This window comes from Artemia franciscana, chromosome 7 (assembly GCF_032884065.1).
Source record: "Artemia franciscana chromosome 7, ASM3288406v1, whole genome shotgun sequence".
Taxonomy (NCBI): Eukaryota; Metazoa; Arthropoda; class Branchiopoda; order Anostraca; family Artemiidae; genus Artemia; species Artemia franciscana.
In genome coordinates, this window is record NC_088869.1 from 17,342,995 (window position 1) to 17,365,085 (window position 22,091).

The window sequence follows — 22,091 nt, forward strand, 5'->3', positions numbered from 1 at the left end:
TAGTGCAAAAGCGTGGCATAAGTAGCTACCATATCGACACACGGGTTTGTGAACAATGTGACTTATAATGAACTGTTTTTATATACTTTGTAATTTTCGTCACTTTTGTAAAAACAATCATGTTCCTCGTTTTATTTTTACGGCACTTGGTATTTACCAAGTGACATATAGTGATCGCAAATTCTGTCGGTCTTTCGGTCTATCTGTATGTCTGTCTGTCCCGGTTTTGCTAGTCTAGGCACTTCCAGATAAGCTAGGACGATGAAATTTGGAACGTGTCTATCAGGGATCAGACCAGATCAAATTAGAAATAGTCATTTCCACGATTCGACCTTCTTGGGTGGAGTGAGGGGGGGGGACGGTTAATTCGGAAAAAGTTAGAAAAAATGCGATATTTTTAACTTACAAACGGGTGATCGGACCTTAACGAAATTTTACGTTTAGAAGAATACCCTGTCAAAGAGCCTTTTTTTAAATCCCTACTTGATCCACTGACATTGGGGGGAGCTGGAGAGGGAAACCTAAAATCTTGGAAAACGCTGAAAAGAAGGCGTCCTTCTTAAGAAAAGAAGGAGGAAAAGAAGGAGATATCATATTTTAAATCCTGACTGGATCCAGCGTCGTTGGAGAGAGTTTGGGGGGGGGCCGGAAATCTTGGAAAACGCTTAGAAAGGAGAAGAAAATTTGTGGGAAAAATAAGCACAAGTCCAAGATACGTGACTGACATAACTGGACCAGATCTGCTCTCTTTGGGGGATTTTTGAGGGGGGTGTAATTCGGAAGAATTAGAAAAAAAAGGTATTTGTAACTAACGAACGGGTGATCAGATCTTAATGAAATTTGATATTTAGAAGGATCTTGCGCTACAAAGCCCGACCACAGAAAGAAATCCTTGCCACATCCGGTCACATTGGGGAGAGTTGGAGGGGAAAACCGGAAATCTTGGAAAACATGAAAATTGAAGTGTCTTTTTCTTACACATGGGTGATCGGATCTTAATGAAATTTGATATGTAGAAAGATCTTATGCCTTAGATGCTCTTTTTTTTAATTCCAATCGGATCCAGGGGTTTGGAGGGAGGAAACAGAAATCTTGGAAACAAGAAATCTTGAAGAACGCTTAGAAAGGAGAGATTAGGATGAAACTTGATGGGAATAATAAGCACAAGTTTTGGATACGTGATTGGCATAATTGGAGCGGATCCGCTCTATTTGGGGGAGTTGGGGTGATTCCCAGTGCTTTGGCGAGTTCAGTGCTTCTGGACGTGCTAGGACGATGAAAATTGATAGGTGTGTCAGGGACCTGCACAAATTGACTTGATAACAGTCGCTTCCCCGATTCGATCATCTGGGGGGCTGGAGGGAGAGGAAAAATTGAAAAAAAATGAGATATTGTTAGTTTACGAATGGGTGATCGGACCTTAATGAAATCTGAAATTTAGAAGTATCTCTTGTCTCAGAGCTCTTGTTTTGAATTTCGACCCTATCTGGTGAAACTGGGGGAGTTAGAGGGGGGAAACAAGAAATCTTAGAAAATGCTTAGAGTGGAGAGATTGGGATGAAAATTGGTGGGAAGAATAAGCACAAGTCCTAGATACGCGAATTACATAACTGGACTGAATCAACTCTCTTTGGGGGAGTTGGGGGGAAAAATTAGAATGATAGAGGTACTTTTAACTTAAGAACGGGTGACAGGATCTTAATGAAATTTGATATTTAGAATAGAACTTATGTCTCAAAGCTCTTTCAATTCCAACCAGATCCGGTAACATTGGGGGAGTTAAAGGGGGAAACCAGAAATCTTGGAAAACACCTAGAGCGGATAGATCGGGATGAAACTTGGTGGGTAGAATAAGCAAATGTCTTGGATACGTGATTGACGTAACCGGACTGGATCTGCTCTCTTTGGAGGATTTAGGGGGGTCCTGTGCTTTGGCAAGTTTGGTGCTTCTGGACGTACTAGGACGATGAAAATTAGTAGGCGTGTTACAGACTTGCATAAATTGACTTTATAACATCGTTTTCCGATTCGACCATCTGGGGGCTGAAGGGAGAGAAAAAGTTAGAAGAAACGAGGTATTTTTAACTTACGAGTGGGTGATCGGATCTTCATGAATTTTGATATTTAGAAGGACCTCGTGTCTCAGAGCTCTTATTTTAAATCGCGACCGGCATTAAGCCTCTGATTTTTCTTTTAAATCAATCTTTTGATTCGTAGAATTTTGCTAGAGCTCATACCATATGAGCTCTTGGCTTTTTGGCTCTTCAAACCTCGTCACGAGTGCCACATGAGCTCTTAGCTCTTGTTGATATAAGAGCCGCCCAGAGAAGCGTACAGTGCGAGACAACATTTGGTGTTTTCATTTTAACTATTGCTAGAAGGGATTTCATTTTAACTAGTTTTGTGTCCTGACATTGACTTTGCACCATCTGTACTAAGTCAAATCTGTACTAAGTCAGATTTATTCTACAATATACCTTTCTCATTAGAAAAAAATGTCAATGATATAAAAGTTTCAAAGGATGTGGCTTTTCCAGGAATAAGTTTGCAAAACAAAAATCTTTGGTTATATTATTCTTTTCAATATAAAGAAGATATTGAATTTAATATGTGGTTGTAGCTCCATCAGTTCCTTCTACTTGAAAGGCAAATTTGAAAGTGCGTATCTGAGAAACTAATTAATCGCAGAGACCGTATCGTCTATCATCCAATCGTCAATCGTCTTATTGTTCATTCCTGAATGAAGCATCTACTAGAGTCTATAAAATCTTGCTAATTCTACCTTGAGATATGGAAACTACCTATTTTACTACCTATTGAAAACTACCTATTGCCTATTACTATTTTACCTTTTAAAGTATCAGTTATGCAAAAATTACCTAAAATACAGATTGCCAATTTTACTTATTTTTTGTTGATCCTGGGCCAGTAAATGCCGTAGTCCTGAGAGAGTCAAGATATTTTGCGTGACTGTGTAGTTTTAATTTCATTTGCTTTTTTTGTCAATACTGGCTAATACTCTGCCTCCTCATGGACTAGTCCATGCCTCCCTGGAAAGGTCCAGATCCCAATTCGGAAAGCGTTGCCATAGTCGATGCTTTGAGCCATAGTTCTAACAAACCGATCTTGTCCCATAAATTAACTGTTTATATACCTAAATAACACTAATTAACTGGTGTTTAGCTTTACTTTGACAGTATTACATCATCATTTCAGGGTCGATGACTTTCTATCTGTCCAGGAATGATTAATTCTACCTGCTGTTACTTGATGAAAAAAAATTTCCTGCTAGGCAGCAGGTTACTAAACAAAAGTCCTATTATCTGGTGCACTCGCCAATAAAGCTGCAGACCCTTCAGATACAATAATTTAAACTTTTTTTTTCTCAGCTCAATGTGTTCGGATTTCTGTCAAAAATATGTTGACAAAAATCTGAATTTTTTAAATGCAGCAAAAATTGTACTTTTTTTATTTTTATTTTTACAAACAAAATTACATTCATGTAGCCAAAAGTCTTTTCTTTCGACTGATGTAAGAGTAAACTGGATTTTACCAATCTCATCTACAAAACAAAAATAGATTCGTAGTACCCATTATAGGCTAAATTTGGTGTTTTCGGCCTGTATCTCAGAAACACCCAAACGGCGAACATAAGCCCTAAGATATTTATTTTCAGTATGGTCGTCTACCCCGTTATCCACCCTTAACATTTTTGTACCTTCTGGCATGGGCACCAATCGAAATAAGCGAGATACAGAATCTGGCACTCTGACTATAAAGAGTAAGGTATTAAGGAGGGGAGAGCCCCTTAATATACAGAAAACTTGTGTTTTTGTTCGATTTCTGATCATTTCTCAAAGAGTGTCGGAAATCCGCCTCCCTCCTCTATGAAAAAATCCATCCCCTCCAGAAAATTCTTTCCATGAAAAGTTTCTCCCGTATAAAATAATTCCCTGGAAAATTCTCTTCGAACAATTACATCCTCGCTGAAAACTTCCCCCAGAAAATTCCCGTAAAAATTTTTCTGAGCCTACTTTCATTTCAAAAGACTTGTTATTAGTTTAAATTTTGATTACCTTTCTAATCATACTGGAGATTCATCCTTCCATGGAAAGTCGTTCCCGGATATCTCCCTTCCCTTCCCATTGGAAAGTTTCATCCACGGAAAAATTCCCCATGTAGAGTTTCCACTCCAAAAAATTTCCCCGTCGATAATTTCTATCTCAGAAAATTCATCACCCACTGAAAAACAAAATAAGACAATTCCCGCAGAACGTCTCCACGTGTAAAATTTGGTCGCCAAAGAGAAAGTACGACAAATAAGAGGGATTTCATAAGGGATTTATGACAAATTCCCCCCCCCCTCCATACAAAGTTTTCTCTGGAAATATCACCCCAAAACAACCCTCCCCGTGGAAATTTTTTCCTATGGTAAATTCTCACCATGATAAATTCTTTCATGTAAAATCCTCTTCTCTCCTATTGAGAATTCTGCTCCTCCGGTAAATATCTGTATACATCCAGATAATAAATATTAAATGTAAACAATAGGTGAATTTCATAGCTTACAACCCTAACCCCTAAGCTGTGAAAATCGTGTCATCCTCAGGGGCACAGTTATTGGAGCTTTCAACTGTGCTGAACAAAATGGCTTTTCAGAGATTTTGATCCGATAACTCTGGGGAAAAGCTGCATGGGAGGGAGGCTAGTTGCCCTCTAATCTTTTTGTTCACTTAAAAGAGTACTAGAACTTTTAATTTATGATTGAATGACCCTTCTACAAATCTTCCATGATCATTGGTTCGATAAAAAAAAAAACAAAAAAAAAACACGCATCCGTGATTTTTATTCTGATTAAAACAAAATTCCCCATTTTTGCAGATGAGAGCTTGTAAAGTCTACAGTAAATTTCTCTGGGACACTGAATCTGATGGTACAATTCCCAGTAAGGTACCTTGACTTTTTTGGGCCTTTCACCTCTTTTTCGAAAATCACAGAAATTTTCTTAGGTTCATAGCTTTTGATGGGTAATATTGATTTGAATGACTTTTATGTATTTGTAATCAAGATAAAGAGCCAATTCCTTTGATGTATCTATTATTATTACTAAAATTCAGTTTTTTGAAGTTTTGGTTCATGTTGGGTCGACTCGCTTCCTACTGTCTGTTTGTTACCACAAACTATTTGACAAACTAAGGTTATACCGATCATGCGATGAATTTGCTGTCAAAATTTGACAAACTCATGGTAAATTAATAATCGGGGAATGATTTGATAAGATATAAAGGAGACAACTACGACCTTGTAGTAAAAAGTTGGACTTAGTATGAGTAAAAAAAAAATAATGATTTTGACGAAATTACTCCTCTGCTTATATTCCCGAGATATTCGTAATTAGCATGGTCAATTTAGTCTTAAATCTTCCTTAGATCATTTGTACTCGTTGAATTGCTATTTTGTCATATTTCTAACTTTGGTTCCTAGACTAGATGTTCCAAATAAGATCCCGTAAAAAAAAAAAAAAAAAAAAAAAAAAGGATAGTTTTCTTCGGGAAGGTAGATGACAGGGGTTCACTGTCTATTGATCCCCCTTAAGAAAAAAACTTTTCCTATTAACTCTTTATTCATACTTATTTGTTTTTCGCTTCTTAATTGATGGCTTCCCATTCATACAGAGTAGGCAACGTTTATTACCATAAGTTTATTACCATATTTCGAAAATCGTTGGGATTTTCCTGAAGCTGCGAAATTTTTTCGAAACAAGATATATTTCGAAAATCTTACCATTGACATTTTACAAAAAAATACAAAATTCCACATGTTTGTAGATAGGAGTGTGAAACCTCTACAGTTGGGTTCTCTAATATGCTGAATCTGATGTATTAATTTCCATTAGGATTGCTTTACCTTTTGGGGGTGTATCTCTACTTTTTTGAAAATCAGGCATATTTTCTCAGGCTTGTATTTTTTTTTATTAGTAATGTTAAACTTTGGGACTTTTATATATCTGGAATCAGTATGACGAGTCAATTCTTTTGAGGTAGCCTATCTACTGTTCTCACCGCGACCTGTTTGATTTCGAAAAAAAGCAATCACTTACAGGATTTTCAGAATCTTAATCCGAATAGATTAAGATTCTAGATTAAGATAGATTAAGATATAGATTAAGATTCAAATATATAATACCATGATGATTTTTTCCCTAATAAATTTCGGTTCATCCTGAGCCAAAATGAGCCGTTTATTGAGGTGTGCTAATTTCGCTACCTGAAATTAAGAAATCACTTGAGAAATTATTCTGTTGTTTTCCTATGACCATTGGCGCAACATGATTATACCTGAAAAAGAATATTGTTTTAGGGGAAAGGATTCTTCAATAATTTGAAATTTTTTTTTACCAAAATGGTCATATTTTCAAAACGGTTCGCATTTTCATATGAATCTTGAGCTTGAGGTGGTATCCCCTACCAGCCCATCCTGTTTTTACTGTTAGAAGTAACATTTTAGTCTTTTGTTTAGTGTTTGAGGTCATAAATATGGGATGGGTAGTTCATCACCAATAACATTTTATGTCAAGTCCAAACATATTCCCTCAAATGAATGCAGATTGGGGATACCTTTAATCTCCCCAATGTTTAATCGGAAGGACAAGGGCATATTTTGGGAAGAGGAGGAGATCTGGAATGCAAAAAAAATGAAATTCATTAATAAATTTCTGTTAATAAAGTTACTTTGAAAAATCTTAATTTTGGCCAGTTCTCCTCCACCTACACTCCCCTCTATAAATGCAAAGGCATGAATGCATTCCATACACCTCTCCCCGGAATCTCACCATAAACCATTTTATAGTGCATAGTTTAAACGTATTCTTCTATTCGACGATGAGAGTGGGACGATGGAGGGGATAATTTACCCTCTCTTTAAATTGTTTGAATAGCTTTACACGAAAATTTAAAACTTAGAATAAGATATAATAAACGAAAATATTATATATATATATATATATATATATATATATATATATATATATATATATATATATATATATATATATATATATATATATATATATATATGATAAATATAATAAATAATAAATGTAATGGAATAAAATATAACATATTTTTAAATATATATAATAAAAATATAATATAATAAAATAAAAAATATAATATAATAGAATATAATAAACGTTTTATAATAAAGCGAAAATTTAAGCTTACAAATCCATTTTCTTAGTCTTCGTTTACCCTTCCTTGATGATTTGCTAACATATCCCCTAATAAGAGTATTAGAAGGTGTTACGCAAAATGCAATAATGCCCACTAATGATTTAAGTCCCACATGAGTGAACTCTTTCAAATAGAGCTTTCATATTGTTAATTTAAAAGAAAAACTTTTTCCAAAAAAAGTTTTCCAAAGAAAAGTAAAGAGGAATAACATTGATTTGTTTGCTTTTTAATGAAATAGTTTATAATTGTAAGATAATTGTAATAGTATTGGGAAAGGTTTTTCTTATAGCTTTTCTTCCAAAAGCTAAAATACTGAATTACTATTTGAATTTTAGGAAATGTTTGAATACTTGGTCAAAATTTTTGATCAGAAATTGTTTTCGGTAAGAATTTTCAAATAACCTTTTTACTGTGAAATTAATTGTGGACTAGGGGGAAGATTTCAAATTTAATGAATTCAATATCGCTGCTTCATTGTTGCCAAATTCTATCCTCTCTTTCTGTTTGGATTAAGGTTCTTGTATCCCAAATCTGAGAGCTTCCGAGCACTTTCAAGAATGAGCATGCGTCTCCAAAAACCATCCTTCTCATGGTGATTAGGTCAAGGAACTTGCATTATAAGTTTCAATCCGATCAAAGAGAGAGAGAAAAAAAAAACATGCCTAGCTTTCTGATAAAATTTGACAGTGGCAGGGGTATAGTTTTGGACGAATCCTGGGAAAATGTGTGCCTACAGCCATAACGACTAATAATCCTTTGGTTTTTGGTGTTGCAGAGGCTGTGGGCCCACTAGGTGCCTCCGAAAATAAACGTTTAAAATCGGCACGTATTTCTGATTCAAGCAACATGCTACCGGCCCATGTTTCTGCTAAAAACTAGTGTTGTGGAACCGAATCAGTGCCCCCGAACATACAAATTGAAAATCATTATGTGTTTCAGATTTATAAAAGCCACCCTTTTCTTAGAAAAATCAGCAGTAAGCGTAGCTTGGAGTCAGCTCGTTTTTGCATCGAGCTAACACGTAGCTTGTTTGTGTGCCGAGTCAAAACTCTGATTGTTTTTGTTATCACCAGGTAGTAACCAGGTATTCTGCAGCTTTGAGTTGAGTCGTTTTTGCACAAAGTCAGACACAATTCAATTTTAAATCGAGTTATATCACAGCTGGGACTACATCATTACTACATCATTTTGCAGTGAACAACGATTTAGCTCATTTTTTTATATGCTAAGTTGGTCCATAGTTTGGGATGTCACTTTGAGCATCGTTTTCTTTGACATTGATTCAGATTATAGCTCGTTTTCACACAACACCATTGAAATCTGCAGCTTATTTTTGCTCCAAGTTAGAAAGTAACATGTCTGCATCGAGTCAGTTAATCAAAGTCTCAAAAGTGATGCACTGCAACATCTTTATTTGCATTAATATGCGATTCCTTTAGATTGGGAAACTGTTTATAATTTTGATGAGCCCCGCGTATAGTTCATTGAACCACTTGATAATCTTCTCCTTAATAGTTATAATAGAGAAAACTTGTCTATTGTATTCGGATTTGTGATTGGAATATAAGGAACTACTTTTCGCTCGTCACGATGAATAGAAGAGATATATGACGCAGTTGTGAAATTACGGATAATATTATTTTTCATTTGTTTTTATCTGCGATTTCCGCATTGAAAAAAAAAAACAATTAAAGCTAAGGAAAAATGAGTATATAAAAGGGGAGCCATAGTGGATATATATTTGATAATGCTTTTCTGAATTACCTTTAAACTACGTCTTCGGACAGCCTACGTGATGTTTCATAGAATTACGATTTTCCTCAAAATCGATTATTGTTTATATTGTTTTAGTATATGTTATTGCGTTTTGAAAGGGGAATATATTTGCTTCCAAAATTCCTTTTTTTCCCGTAATAGTCTGCAGATTACACTAGGCTTCGTCAAGACGTTGGAGATCCCTTTTTAATTCCAAAGTTAAACATGTTGACATCCAAGTTAACTATGAAATGTTGAGTGTATTTCATCAATGTTATGCCAATACGTCGTATTTTAAATTTTCATTTTTCTGAAATGATTTCCTAAAAGTTGTTTGCTAAGCTGTTCTCAAAGGGAGCTTTAGTAGGGCAGTGTGTATGAAGAGAATAGAAATATGATTGAGCATAAATTGCCCTATTGATCCTTCTTTTGACTAAATAAAAAAACAAAACAACTTTTTTTTCAACTGAAAGCAAAGAGCAAGATTAAAACTTAAAACGAAGAGGAAGTATTACGCATATGAGGGGGGGGGGTTACCCTCTACTCAGCCCTTGCTCTTTACACTAAAGTTCGACTTTTTGTCTTAACTTTTTACGATAGACTGCTCAAACACAAGGGCCGTCAAATTTAAATGATAACTTTTTCTAAGAACTATAAGACCTTAGTGTAAAGAGCGAGGGAATGGGAGAGGGCAGCCCCTTCATATAAAGGAAAAACTCAGTTCGTTTTAAGTCTTAATTTTCCTTTTTGCTTTCAGTTGAAAAAACTTGTTTTGTTTTTGTTTAATTTTTGATCACTTTTCAAATAACGCAGGGAAATCCACCTTCCCCATCCATGAAAAGTTCTCTCCCCCACAAAAAGTCCTCCATGGGAAGTGCATTCTCCGTCCATGCAAAATTGTGCAGCTGAAGAGAGAGTAGGATAAATAAAACGATTTCATGTACGAATTTCGGCAAATTCTCCCCAAGTAAAACTCCCTTTAAGATATCTTCCCCACAGAGAATATTCCCCACACAGGAAGAGAGAATCCTTTCCCCACATAAAATTAACCACCCCCCCCCCACATAAATTCTGATTTTGTTTTTCAAATAACAAATACTAGGCCAATATGTAAACAGTGGGAAAATTTTCTCATTGAAAGCTCGTTTACCAGGGACTATGGGGTGGGGTCGATGACTTTGGAAGAAAATGGCGTGAGAGGAGAACTAGTTGCCAGTGGTGACGGGCCAATCTTTTTAACAACACCCATAGAGACTACTCTTTACTTCCTTTAATCATTTAAGATGACGAAGAGGTTTAACGGCGATTACCTCAAGACGCAGATGTTATTGACTTTTTTCAAGACGCAGCTACATATTACGTAATAGGGGATGTTTTCTAAGAGAGGCAGGTGTGTGCTAAGTAATAGAGAATGTTTACTTATGGATATTTTGGTTGTTACGTAATAGGGAATGTTTTCATCAAGAGGCAGGTACAGGTTATATAATAGGGTTTGTTTCTAAGAGATGCAGGTATATGTTACATATTAAATTATTTTTACTCATGCAAGTGGATGCAAATGTATGTTACTTAATAGGGAATGTTTTCTTCGAGGATTTTCAAGACGTTTGAGGACATTTCAAGATGTTTCTTAAGACATATTTCTTCAAGACATTTTTTCAAAATTTTTCCAGATATTTCAAGACGTTTTTAAGACATTTTCTTCAAGACGTTTTCAAGACGTTTCAAGACGCTTCTTAACACATTTTTCTTCAAGAAAGTTTTCAAAACTAAATGATTCATCAGTTCAAGACGCTTCGAACAAGATGTCACACAAAGCAGTGTGACACTCGGTTCAGTTGCTAGGCAAAGATTGGTGAGAGAGATTTCAAGACGTTTTTTGAGACTTTTTTCTTCAAGACGTTTTTTAAGACGTTTCAAGACATTCAAAGAATTCAAGACATTTCTCAAAATTTCTTTAGTTGTTATGTAATAGGGGAGTGTTTACTTATGTTAAGGATGACGCATTCTCACGTGACTTTTTTGTTCAGCCCTTGGCGAATCCCCACTTGTAAGTGAGGTAACAGACGCGGTGTGTTACATAATGACGAACAACACGCAGGTTATTAGATAATACTTTAAGGGATTTCATTTTCTTTCAATAAGTTTTTTTTTCAGAGAACCTTTACAAACTCAGCATTTTCGTCAGCATTAGGATTTGAAAGAGATTTTCCCTTAAAGGAATGGATCGCCAGAGACCCATTCTAATATTATTATTCGAAGAATACAGGAATACTTTCAACGTTATAACCCCTTCTACACACGAAGAATTGCCTTTCCCGCTTTCTAAAATAATTAAATGGAATGAGTGTTTCCATCCCTTTCCACATGAGAGCTCACAACCATTGGCCTTTGATCTATTAGATGCACCTGTCTGTTGCATTCCATTCACTTAAATGTCGATACTAGCAAAATCACATTTTGAAAAATGTAACACCAAAACAAGAAAAAAGGGTTTTATTTTTGAATTTGATTGTTTCTAAGAGGTTTTAATAAAAATGCCACGTTTCTTTGAGCCGAAACTATGCATATTTACACCACGGTGACAATATGTGGCTGACTCACCCTAGCAAGCAATTCCAGAGGGACAGGGCTTTTAATAGAGGTCTATTTAAGCCATATTAAGAGATATTTTGCAGGGGTCTTATTAAAAATGCCTCGTTTCTACTGCTCTATTAGATACATATTCCTGTTAAATTCCATTAATTTAAATCTTGATGTTAGGAAACTCATATTTTGTAAAATGAAACATGCAAACGAGGAGAAAGAGACTTATTTTTGGCATTCGATTATTTCTGAGAGTTTTTGATGAAAATGAAATGTTTCTTCAAATCAAGGGTATGACTATTCACACCACCATGGCAATATGTAGCTATATCTGGCCGACCCACCCTAGAAAGCAATTTTAGAGGGGGAGGATAGTTATCAGAGGTAACTATAAGCCATTTAAGAGACATTTTTGAGGGGTCTATTGAAATTGCCTCGTGTCGATTGCTCTATTAAATGCACCTACATGTTACATCCTATTAATTTAAATCTTGATCCTAGCAAAATCACCTTTTAAAAAATGAAACACGCAAACGAGAAAAAAGGGATAGATTTCTTACATTCGGTAATTTCCAAGAGGTTTTAATGAAAATGCCTAGTTTTTTTTGAGCCAAGACTATGCATATTCACGCCACCGTAACTAAATGTGGCGTGACTACCGTAGCAAACAATTTCAGAGAGGGAGGGTTGTTATTTTAGGTGAATTTAAGCCATATTAAGATATATCTCTGAGAGGTCTTAATAAAAATGTCTTGTTTTTATTGTTCTATTAAATGCACCTTCTTGTTACATTCCATTAATTTAAATCTTGATTCTATGAAAAATCACAGTTTGAAAAATGAAACACGCAAGAGAGGAAAAATATACATTTTTTGCATTCGGTTATATCTGAGAGGTTTTTAATGAGAATGCCACGTTTCTTTGAGCCAAAAAATGCTTATCCATGCAACCCTGACAATATGGGGATGCCCAACCGTAGCAAGCAATTTCATAAGGAAAGGGTTGATAGTAGAGGTAAATTTAAGCCACACTCAGACATATTTCTGAGATGTCTTAATGACAACGCCTCGGTTCTATTGCTCTATTAGACGCACCTGTCTTTTACATTCCATTAATTAAACTTTTGATACAAACAAAATTACATTTTGAAAAATGAAACATGAAAACGAGGTTAATCAAGACACATTTTTACATTCGGTTATTTCTAAGAAGTTTTAATGATAACGCCAAGTTTCTTCGAGCCAAGACTATGTATATTCACGCCACCATGACAATATTTGGCTTTCCCACCCTAGCAACCAACTCCAGTGGGGAAGGCTATCAGTAGAGGTAAATTAAAGCCATATTAAGAAATATTTCAGAGAGGTCTTAGAAAAAATACCTCATTTCTATTGCTCTATTAGATGTACCTTCCTTTTACATCCCAATAATTTACATCTTGATATCAGCAAAACTGTATTTTAACACAAAAACGAGGAAAACAGAGACAAATTGTTTACATTCGGTTGTATCTGAGAGGTTTTAATGAAAATCCCACGTTTGTTTAAGCCACGAAAATGCATTATCTCACCACTGTGACAATGTGTGGCTGGCTCACCCTAGCAAGCAGTTCCTGAGGGGGAGGGTTGTTATTAGAGGTAAATCCAAACCATATTAAGGCATCTTTCTGAGAGGTCATAATGAAAATGCCTCGTTTCTGTTCCTCTATTAGATGTACCTGTCTGATATATTCCATCAATTTAAATCTTGATAGTAACAAAGTCACATTTATAAAAAATGAAATTCACAGACGATTAAAAAAAGAGACACATTTTGACTTATTTGACTTACTTGACTTAAGTCCCATCCGGCCATGGTAGTCGTTTCGAGGACTCGCTGCACACTAGCGTATGTATTTGTCACCTATACTGTTTTTTGCCAATCTGAAAAGACCAGGGAGGTTGCAGTCGGGGAAGTTCTCCTTTCAGCGCTTCGGAGTGGGACCGCAAGGGCGAGAACCATGGATGCGACATTCGAAGGATGTTTCGGCAGTTGGTCGTTGCACATGCACCGGACATGAAAACGCCAACTCATTTTTTGGACACGGACCCTGTTCAGGATAGTATTGCTATACTGCAGTTGGTAGTGTTTTAATGAAAATGCCTAGTTTTTTTTTAGCTGCGATTATAAATATTCACGCCGCCGCAGCAATATGTCACTAGCCAGCCCTTCAAGCAATTTCAGGGGGAAGGGCTGTTATAAGAGGTGAATTTAAGCCATATTGATTCATATTTCTGGTAGATTTAATGGAAATGCTTGCATTCGGTTATTTCTGAGAGTTTCTAATGAAAATACTTCGTTTCTTTGAGCCAAGACTATGCATATTCACGCCACTATGGCAATAAATGGCTATCCCACCCTAGTAAGCGACTCCAGAGTGGAAGGGTTGCTATTAGAGATAAATTTTAGCCATATTTAGAGATATGTCTGGGATGTCTTAACAAAAATGCCTCATTTCTTTGAGCGGGTATTAGATTTCAGTCCTTCTACGCTAAAAACTTCATTTAGTACCTCCCACCTTAACTTTAAAGTGTAGAACGTGTTAGTCCAAGGTAATTCGCGTCAACTTGGCAAACTATGGATAAAAAACGGCACCGAAAGGCATTTCAAAGGCATTTTTCAGATATTTTTATGTTAAAAATCCTGCTTGAAACCCATTATTTGTGTTTTAGCAATCAACCCTCTAACTAAGGCTCAACATGGCCATTCACTGGAAACCCAGAGGGTTTCACAAAAAACACTCTGGCACTTAATTCCTAGTAGATTTTTTCTTTTCTTTTTTCATAAAATATGCTTTAAATACATTGGATCGCATTCTCGCAATCCACCTTCGACATGAAACATCATGTCAATCCCCACCACCGTGCAAAACTATGACTGCCCCTTTTGCACCCTCTGGCACCTCTCATCATTCTTAAGACATTTTCCAAGTACATTCATGTTAAATTTCATGCTTTAAATCAGTTTGTTCGTGTTTTCGTAAACCATCCCAAACCAATCCCAATGATACTGAACAAATGATACCCCACGTCAATTCACGCCACCGTGTCAAACTATTACTGACCCTCTGGCACCTTCTGGTGACCCTCAACATTTCTAAGATATTTTCCGAATATTTTTTTGATAAAATTATGTTTTAAATCATTGATTCGTGTTTTTGCAAGCCACCCCCCCCCCCAACGTGAAATATCTGTGATACATATTATCTTTCCTAAGGCATTTGTTTTCGATATTTTCTCGATAAAAATTATGCTTTAAATCCATTTGTTTGCATTTTCGCAAGCCACCCCCTTGTGACACACCATGTCAATTGACGCTATTATGGCAATATGTGGCTGGCTTTTGACATCCCTGTGATACATATTATCATTCCTAAGACATTCTCAGACATTGTTTCGACAAAAATTATGTTTAAAATCCGTTGCTTTGTATTTTTACAAGCCAATCTCATTAATCCCTAGGCATTTTCATATATTTTATTTTATAAATAATATCAAATTCCACTTAGTCTGCTTGTGCCCCTATTTCCACATCCCTACTTCTGACCCCGATTACAGCAATTCCAGTTCCATTTCTGCTCCCCTGTTTCTGGCGCCTTCTTATAGAAATTTAAGTTTTGATTCTGCTGGCACCGACCCCAGTTCCAGTCACAGTCCTGGTTCCACCGATTCTGGTTCCGTAAGATCCGGCTCCAACTCGCCCGATTCCACTCCAACCTATGTAAAAATAAGGTCGTAATAGACGATGAAATCGCAACCAAAATGAAAAGGGCATTACCAGACAATTTCAACTAAAAATATAAAGATGAATAAATGAAAAACAAAGTACCGGCAAACGTTACTAATACCATCACGGGTTTACCGGCAGATACAGTCCATGAACCTGATAACATCAATGATGAAGTGTATGATGAGGCTGTTAAAAGTTATGTATGATCCCAAAATGGATTGTATGGCATCTCAAAAGAAAATATAATGAAATATTTTATGAGATGGATTAAAAACATTCATGTTTATGATGGTATTCCACATACCACTATTTCAATAAAATATTATGTTCCATTCCTATGTATATTTCCATTGTTTGTAGGGTCCACTAACATCTCCAACGCTTAGAGTGTATGCTTATAGTCCAGAGAGGAAGAAAATTGAAATTTTAGAGACATAGTTACTACTAAAGGACTCGTTGGAGGTCAACTAGAGTCTCACATGGGTTTTCAGTTTTTTTTTTACCAAGGTTAGAGAGAGATGATCTGGATTTTGGGAGAATTTTTAGAGATGTTTTCTTAGAGAATGATATAAACTTGTTCAAAACAAAGAAAAATACTCCTTCTTAGAGAATTTTTAGAGATGTTTTTAGTGAATGATATAAACTCTTTCAAACCTTAAGAAAACGCATATTCATGGTGGCATTAATATGCATAGTCTTGGCTCAAAGAAACGTAGGATTTTCATTACAACCTCTGAGAAATAACCGAATGCAAGAATTTTCATTGAGACCACCCAGAAATATCTTTTAACACTGCTCGAAATTAATAAGAACAACCCCCCCCAATGGAATTACTCACTATGATGGGTTAGCCACAGATTGCCACGGTGGCCTGAATATTCATAGTTTTGATTTTAAGAAACTTAGTATTTTCATTAAAACCTCTCAGAAATAACCGAATGCAAAAATGTGTCTTTTTTCATCATTTGTGTATTTCAATTTTTAAAATGTAATTTTATTTGTATCAATATTTACATTAATGGAATGCAACAGGCAGGTGCATCTAATAGAGCAATGGAACGAGGCGTTTTCATTGAAATATGTCAGAAATGCCTCTTATTATGGATTAAATCTACCTCTAATAAGAACTCTCCCCCACTGGAATTGTTTGCTAGGGTAAGCCAGCCACATGTTGTCAAGGTGGTGTGAACATGCACTGTCTTGGCTCAAAGAAGCGTGGCATTTTCATTAAAACCCCTCAGAAATAACCGAATGCAAAAATGTGTCTTTTTTCATCATTTGTGTATTTCAATTTTTAAAATGTAATTTTATTTGTATCAATATTTACATTAATGGAATGCAACAGGCAGGTGCATCTAATAGAGCAATGGAACGAGGCGTTTTCATTGAAATATGTCAGAAATGCCTCTTATTATGGATTAAATCTACCTCTAATAAGAACTCTCCCCCACTGGAATTGTTTGCTAGGGTAAGCCAGCCACATGTTGTCAAGGTGGTGTGAACATGCACTGTCTTGGCTCAAAGAAGCGTGGCATTTTCATTAAAACCTCTCAGAAATAATAGAATGCAAGAAATGTGTCTTCTTCCCTTGTTTGTGTGTTTCATTTTTCAAAATGTGATTTACTAGTATCAAGATTTAAATTAATAGAATGTAATAGGCGTTCATCTAATAGAACAATAGAAATGAGGCATTTTGTTAAGACATCTCAGAAATCTCTTAACATGGCTTATATTGCATATTCACGGAGGCATGAATATGCATTGCCCTGGCTCACAGAAATGTGGCTTTTTCATTAAAACCTCCCAGAAATTACCTAATGCAAAAAAATATCACTTTTTTCCTCGTTTGTGTTTTTCATTTTCATATGTGATTTAGCTAGTATCAAGATTTAATTTAATGGAATGTAAAAGGCAGATGCAGGAGGGGCCGGCAGAAAATTTTCAAGGGGGACTAAACGCCAAAAAAGAATCGGTGGTTGGGTAACAGGGAATATATTTGATGATATTTTTTCATAAGATTTTTTTAATAATTTTAGGAAAAAACTCTCAAATAAAAAGGGCAATTAAATTGCTTGTAAAATGAAACAAAATACAGGAAATTTTAAACAACAAGGATTCAAGGCAAATGGATCATTTTGTTTAATCAATATAATACAATGCACATTATTTATGCGTATAATTATTATTCATTTAATCTTAAAGTAAAATCCTATTCAAACCAAAATTATACAAAGACTTATTGCTTCCCTAGATCACAACAGATGTAGACGTGTCATTATGTAATTTCATACCCATTAGAATAGTCTACAGAAGGAGTAGAGATACTCAAAAATCATCCTGTTTGCATAGATACCACGTTTTGATTTTATAACGGCCATGTAAAATGTACCCCTTTCATAACAGGAGAATTCTCCCCCTCGAACTTAAATCCCTTATATATTCAGACATTAAAAAAATTGAATAGCGAACGGGAAAAAAAATAATGTAAACATACTATCTAGCTGTCAAAGTGACCCTCTTTCTTTTTTTGTCTATTTAAAGTAAATAAAATGAACAGTTTCAAAACAATTTCATTCCAAGAGAATCTTGTCAAATATTGTGTGACGAAAAAAATAGAAGTAAAAAGTGGGTTGGACCAATATTCATCAAAACCAAAAATGGAATTCTTAGGACAATTGCTACACCGGCAGTATTGGCTTTTTATGCTGATTCTGAATGTATAAAATTCTTTCAGTTTATTTTTACCCTCCCAAAACCAAAAATCTTGGAGAATTTTCCTGATTTTTGAAAAAAAGATGAAGCATCCCCAAAAAAGCAAGCGATCTTATTGAAAATCCCTTTATTAGATATATCATATCAAATAACCCTACCATAGAGGTTTCAAGCTCCAATCTTTAAAATGTGAAATTTTGTTTTTTTTTTGTTTTTTTTCAGAAGAGGCATCGTCGATGCATGTTTATTTGTTTTGTTGGGTTTTTTTTTTTTCAGGGGTGATTGCCTCAAACCAAAGGTCCAAGATAATTGGGAGGGAGCTCATTCTAACGTCAGTTTAAAACTCTTTTTTAAGTAACCACACAGATTTGGTCAAGGAAGAATAAGTCTTGATTCCTGCCATTTTAGGGCACCAAACTACGTCTTTACCCCAAAGAGGACGAATTTGCAATCAATTTAAAATTATGAGAAGCTAATTGATTCAAAAGTACCAATAACTATACTTTAGGCTTTCCAGTTGCAAAAGAAGCAATGCCACACGGTTGGCTGTGTTTATCAGTTATAATGAGGGAGTAGGGGTGTAGGGGAGTAGGTCTCACAGAATTTCCCTCCATATAAACAGTAATACTTCTATTCATCCAACCTATATTCTTAAGTAGTAATATTAAAAATGACTTTTTACTAAAATTACTGTTCATTGTCAATTCGTTAAGTATATTCAAATTTTATCCTAAATTGAAATTACAAATTCGAACTAAGATGGTACTAATCAACGTACAATTATTGATTTACAGATTTTAAAAGTAATGAACCAGGGATTGAAGGGAACGGTACCTCAAATTATATTTGGGTTAGACTAGGGTATGATTTGGAAAACAATTAGAAATTCAATAAAAAAGAGCTTTCAACTGAAAGCCAGGAACAGATTTGAAACCTATTTGAACAAATTATTCTTTATATGAAGGGGGCTCTCTCCTTCTCAGCTCCTTACTTTTTACTGTGATGTTTGGCTCTTTTCAACATTTTTAAAGAAAATTTGCAATTGGAGAGATAAGATTTTTCAAAGCAATAAAAATGTGTGTTTAATGAGCAAGGTATTTGGACGGAGACAGACTCTCGTATATACAGAGTAATTTACGTGTTTTAAGTTTTAAATTTACTCCTTAGTTTAGTTGGAAAACCTAATCTGTTTGTTTAATTACATTTCCTGAAACTGTATAGTTTTATGAATACAATACTTTTGGTAACCCAGGAAAAACTATCCATATTTCAATGATCTCTGTTTTGATTTTCATGGGTAATCAAACAGTTCGTAGTAATGAGCTGTAAGTAAGGAGCGACACGGCCCAGTAGTATCCAAAACTTTAAATAGTGGAATTTTGATGCCAATAGATATATCAAAAGAATCATCTTATTATGCTGATTCCAAATATATAAGTTTATAGTCTTACCCATCAAAAGCTACGAGCCCGAGAAAATTTTTCTGATTTTCGAAAAAAGGGGAAAAGACCCCATCAAAGTCATGGAATCTTAATAAAAATTATACCGTCAGTTTCAGCGTATCAATACACCATATTTTAGGGGTTTCAAGCTCATATCTGCAAAAATGCTGAATTTTGTCATTTTTGCCAGAAGAACGATCACGGATGGCGCGATTATGATTTTTTTTCCAGGGGTGATCGTATCGATCCATTAGGCCTAGAATGTCAAAAAAGGGCTTATTCTAATAGAGATGAAAAGTTCTAGTGCCTCTTTTTAGTGACAAAAAAATGGAGGGCAAATAGGCCCCCTCCCACGCCACTTTCTTCCCAAAATCATCCCGATCAAAATTTCTAGATAGCTTTTTTAATCAGCATAGTTGAAAAACCAATAAATATGTCTTTAGAGATTAAATTATACCCTACAGCCCCTGGGGAATGATGTTTAAGTTATAAAATTTGCCCATTGTGTTATTTATTATTGGGAAGTATGTATTAATTTTTCAGATGGGAAGGGGAGGACGAATTTTCAGCTGGGAGGGCTCTACACGGGGAGAATTTTCCATGGCGAAGGAAGTTCCCAGGGGGTGAACTTTTCAGGGGAAATTTTACACTGGACGATTTAGACAGAGTTCCTATAAGAAATTTCTTTATATGTCTTGCTTTCTCTATACCGATTCATTATAACACGTGGATATGTTAAGGGTAAATGTCCTGGGTAAATTTTCACCAGGATTGAATTGCCCAGAGGATGTTTCTTTGGGGGGTGGAATTTTTCCGTGGAGGTGAAGCCACGTATCCTGACGTTATTTAAAAAAAAACTATCAGAAATTAAATTAAAAAACAAGTTTTTTCTACTGAAGGTAAGGAGCAACATTAAAACTTAAAACGAACACAAATTATTACGTGTATGAGGGGGGCTGCCCCATCCTCAACACTTCGCTCTTTACGCTAAAGTTTAAATTTCGTCCCAATTCTGTAAAAATAACTCCTGAAACACAAGATTGTTTCATTAGAACAATAAGTAATTTTTTTGAAAATGCCGAAAAACTGCAGCTTGAAGAGCTTGGTCTTGAAGGGGGAACCCCTCTCATCTGTGTAACAATTTCTGTTCATTTTAAGTTACTTTAACAGCAGTCTACTTACGAACCTAAGATATAAACTCCCAGCATTCAGTTCTGTTGAACAATACCGACGCGTTGGACGGATATTTTTTAACGATATTGACAGTTTAGGACTTGGATATCAAACCCCAAAATATTTAATGCCTTTAGACTCAGTGCTTGTTAAAAGTAACGCATTATCAAAGTATTTTGTTCAAAGTAAAACATTAAAGCTAAGATTAAGAAAATCAAATAAAAATATTTTATTCATTATATCTAATTTAATTTTGGACACTAAAAGCTAATATATTTGACACCTTTATACTTCATAACTGTAAAAAACTAAATTTTTTTCTTAGTGACAACTAGATAGATACAATTACTCCAGGAAAAAAAAATGTAATAAAACACAAAAAAACGTATTCGTTCAAAGGGAAAGTACATAAATTCCCAGCATTCCGTTCAGGGGAAACATTTGTGATTATAGTGGCTTGATATATCAGTTCATGGATACTCTTGCAATGCAAGCAAAATTTGACGGCATATTTTTACTGAAATTACCCCTTATTAAGTTGTTTTCCTCGCGTTTTCTGTAATGATACGAACTTTCTTGTGCACTAATTACTGCGCTAATTACTAATAAGCAAATACAGGTTTTTTATCATCATACAAAACTGATTCTTTGGTTGAATATCATCAATAGTTAGTATCTTACACTTTTGTTGTTGACAAGGATCGTTATTTACTTACCATTCATTAGTATGAAGATTTTTTTATGCTCAGACTAAGTTATAAAACTAAGTTATATAAATTAGAACTTTTATTATCCTTATTAAGGGTATATTGTCAGGCAGCCAACAATGGGGCAAAGTTAAATTTTTTTATATAGTTTTTATCTATTCTGCTCTCTTTCCTTTGGTTTCCTTATGATTATTTTATAGTCCCAAATTTTGAGGGGGCAAGACCCCCTTCTGGCGCCCATCCAGCTGCCTCTAATAGAGCAATAGAAACGAGGTATTTCCATTAAGACCTCTCAGTCAAATATCTTTTAATATGGCTTGAATTTACCTCTAATAATAACCATCCCCCTCTGGAATTGCTTTCTAGGGAGGGCCCGCCACCAATTGTAACGGTGTTGAGAATATTCAGCGGATTAGCACAAAAAAATGTGGCATTTTCATTAAAACTTCGCAGAAATAAGCGAATACCAAAAATGTGTCTTTTCCCTCGTTTGCGTGTTTCATTTTTCAAAATGTGATTTTGAAGATATCAACATTTAGAATAACGTGTGAGGGGGTTTCTCTGTGGAGATGGAGTCAGATATCTTGGCATTATTTAAAAAACATCAGACATTAAATGAAAAACAATGTTTTTTCAACTGAAAGCAAAAAGCAAGATTAAAACTTAAAAAAAAACAGAAATTATTGCGCGTATAAATGGGGATGCACCCTGCTCAA

The 22,091-nt window shown here is 35.2% G+C and overlaps 1 protein-coding gene across 1 annotated transcript in view; it reads left to right on the forward strand.

Annotated features, from left to right (window-relative positions):
* The window catches only part of LOC136028916 (RAS guanyl-releasing protein 2-A-like), a 127,809-nt gene that overhangs the window by 40,224 nt on the left and 65,494 nt on the right, over window positions 1-22,091 (forward strand). The gene's annotated exons all lie outside the window — the stretch shown is intronic.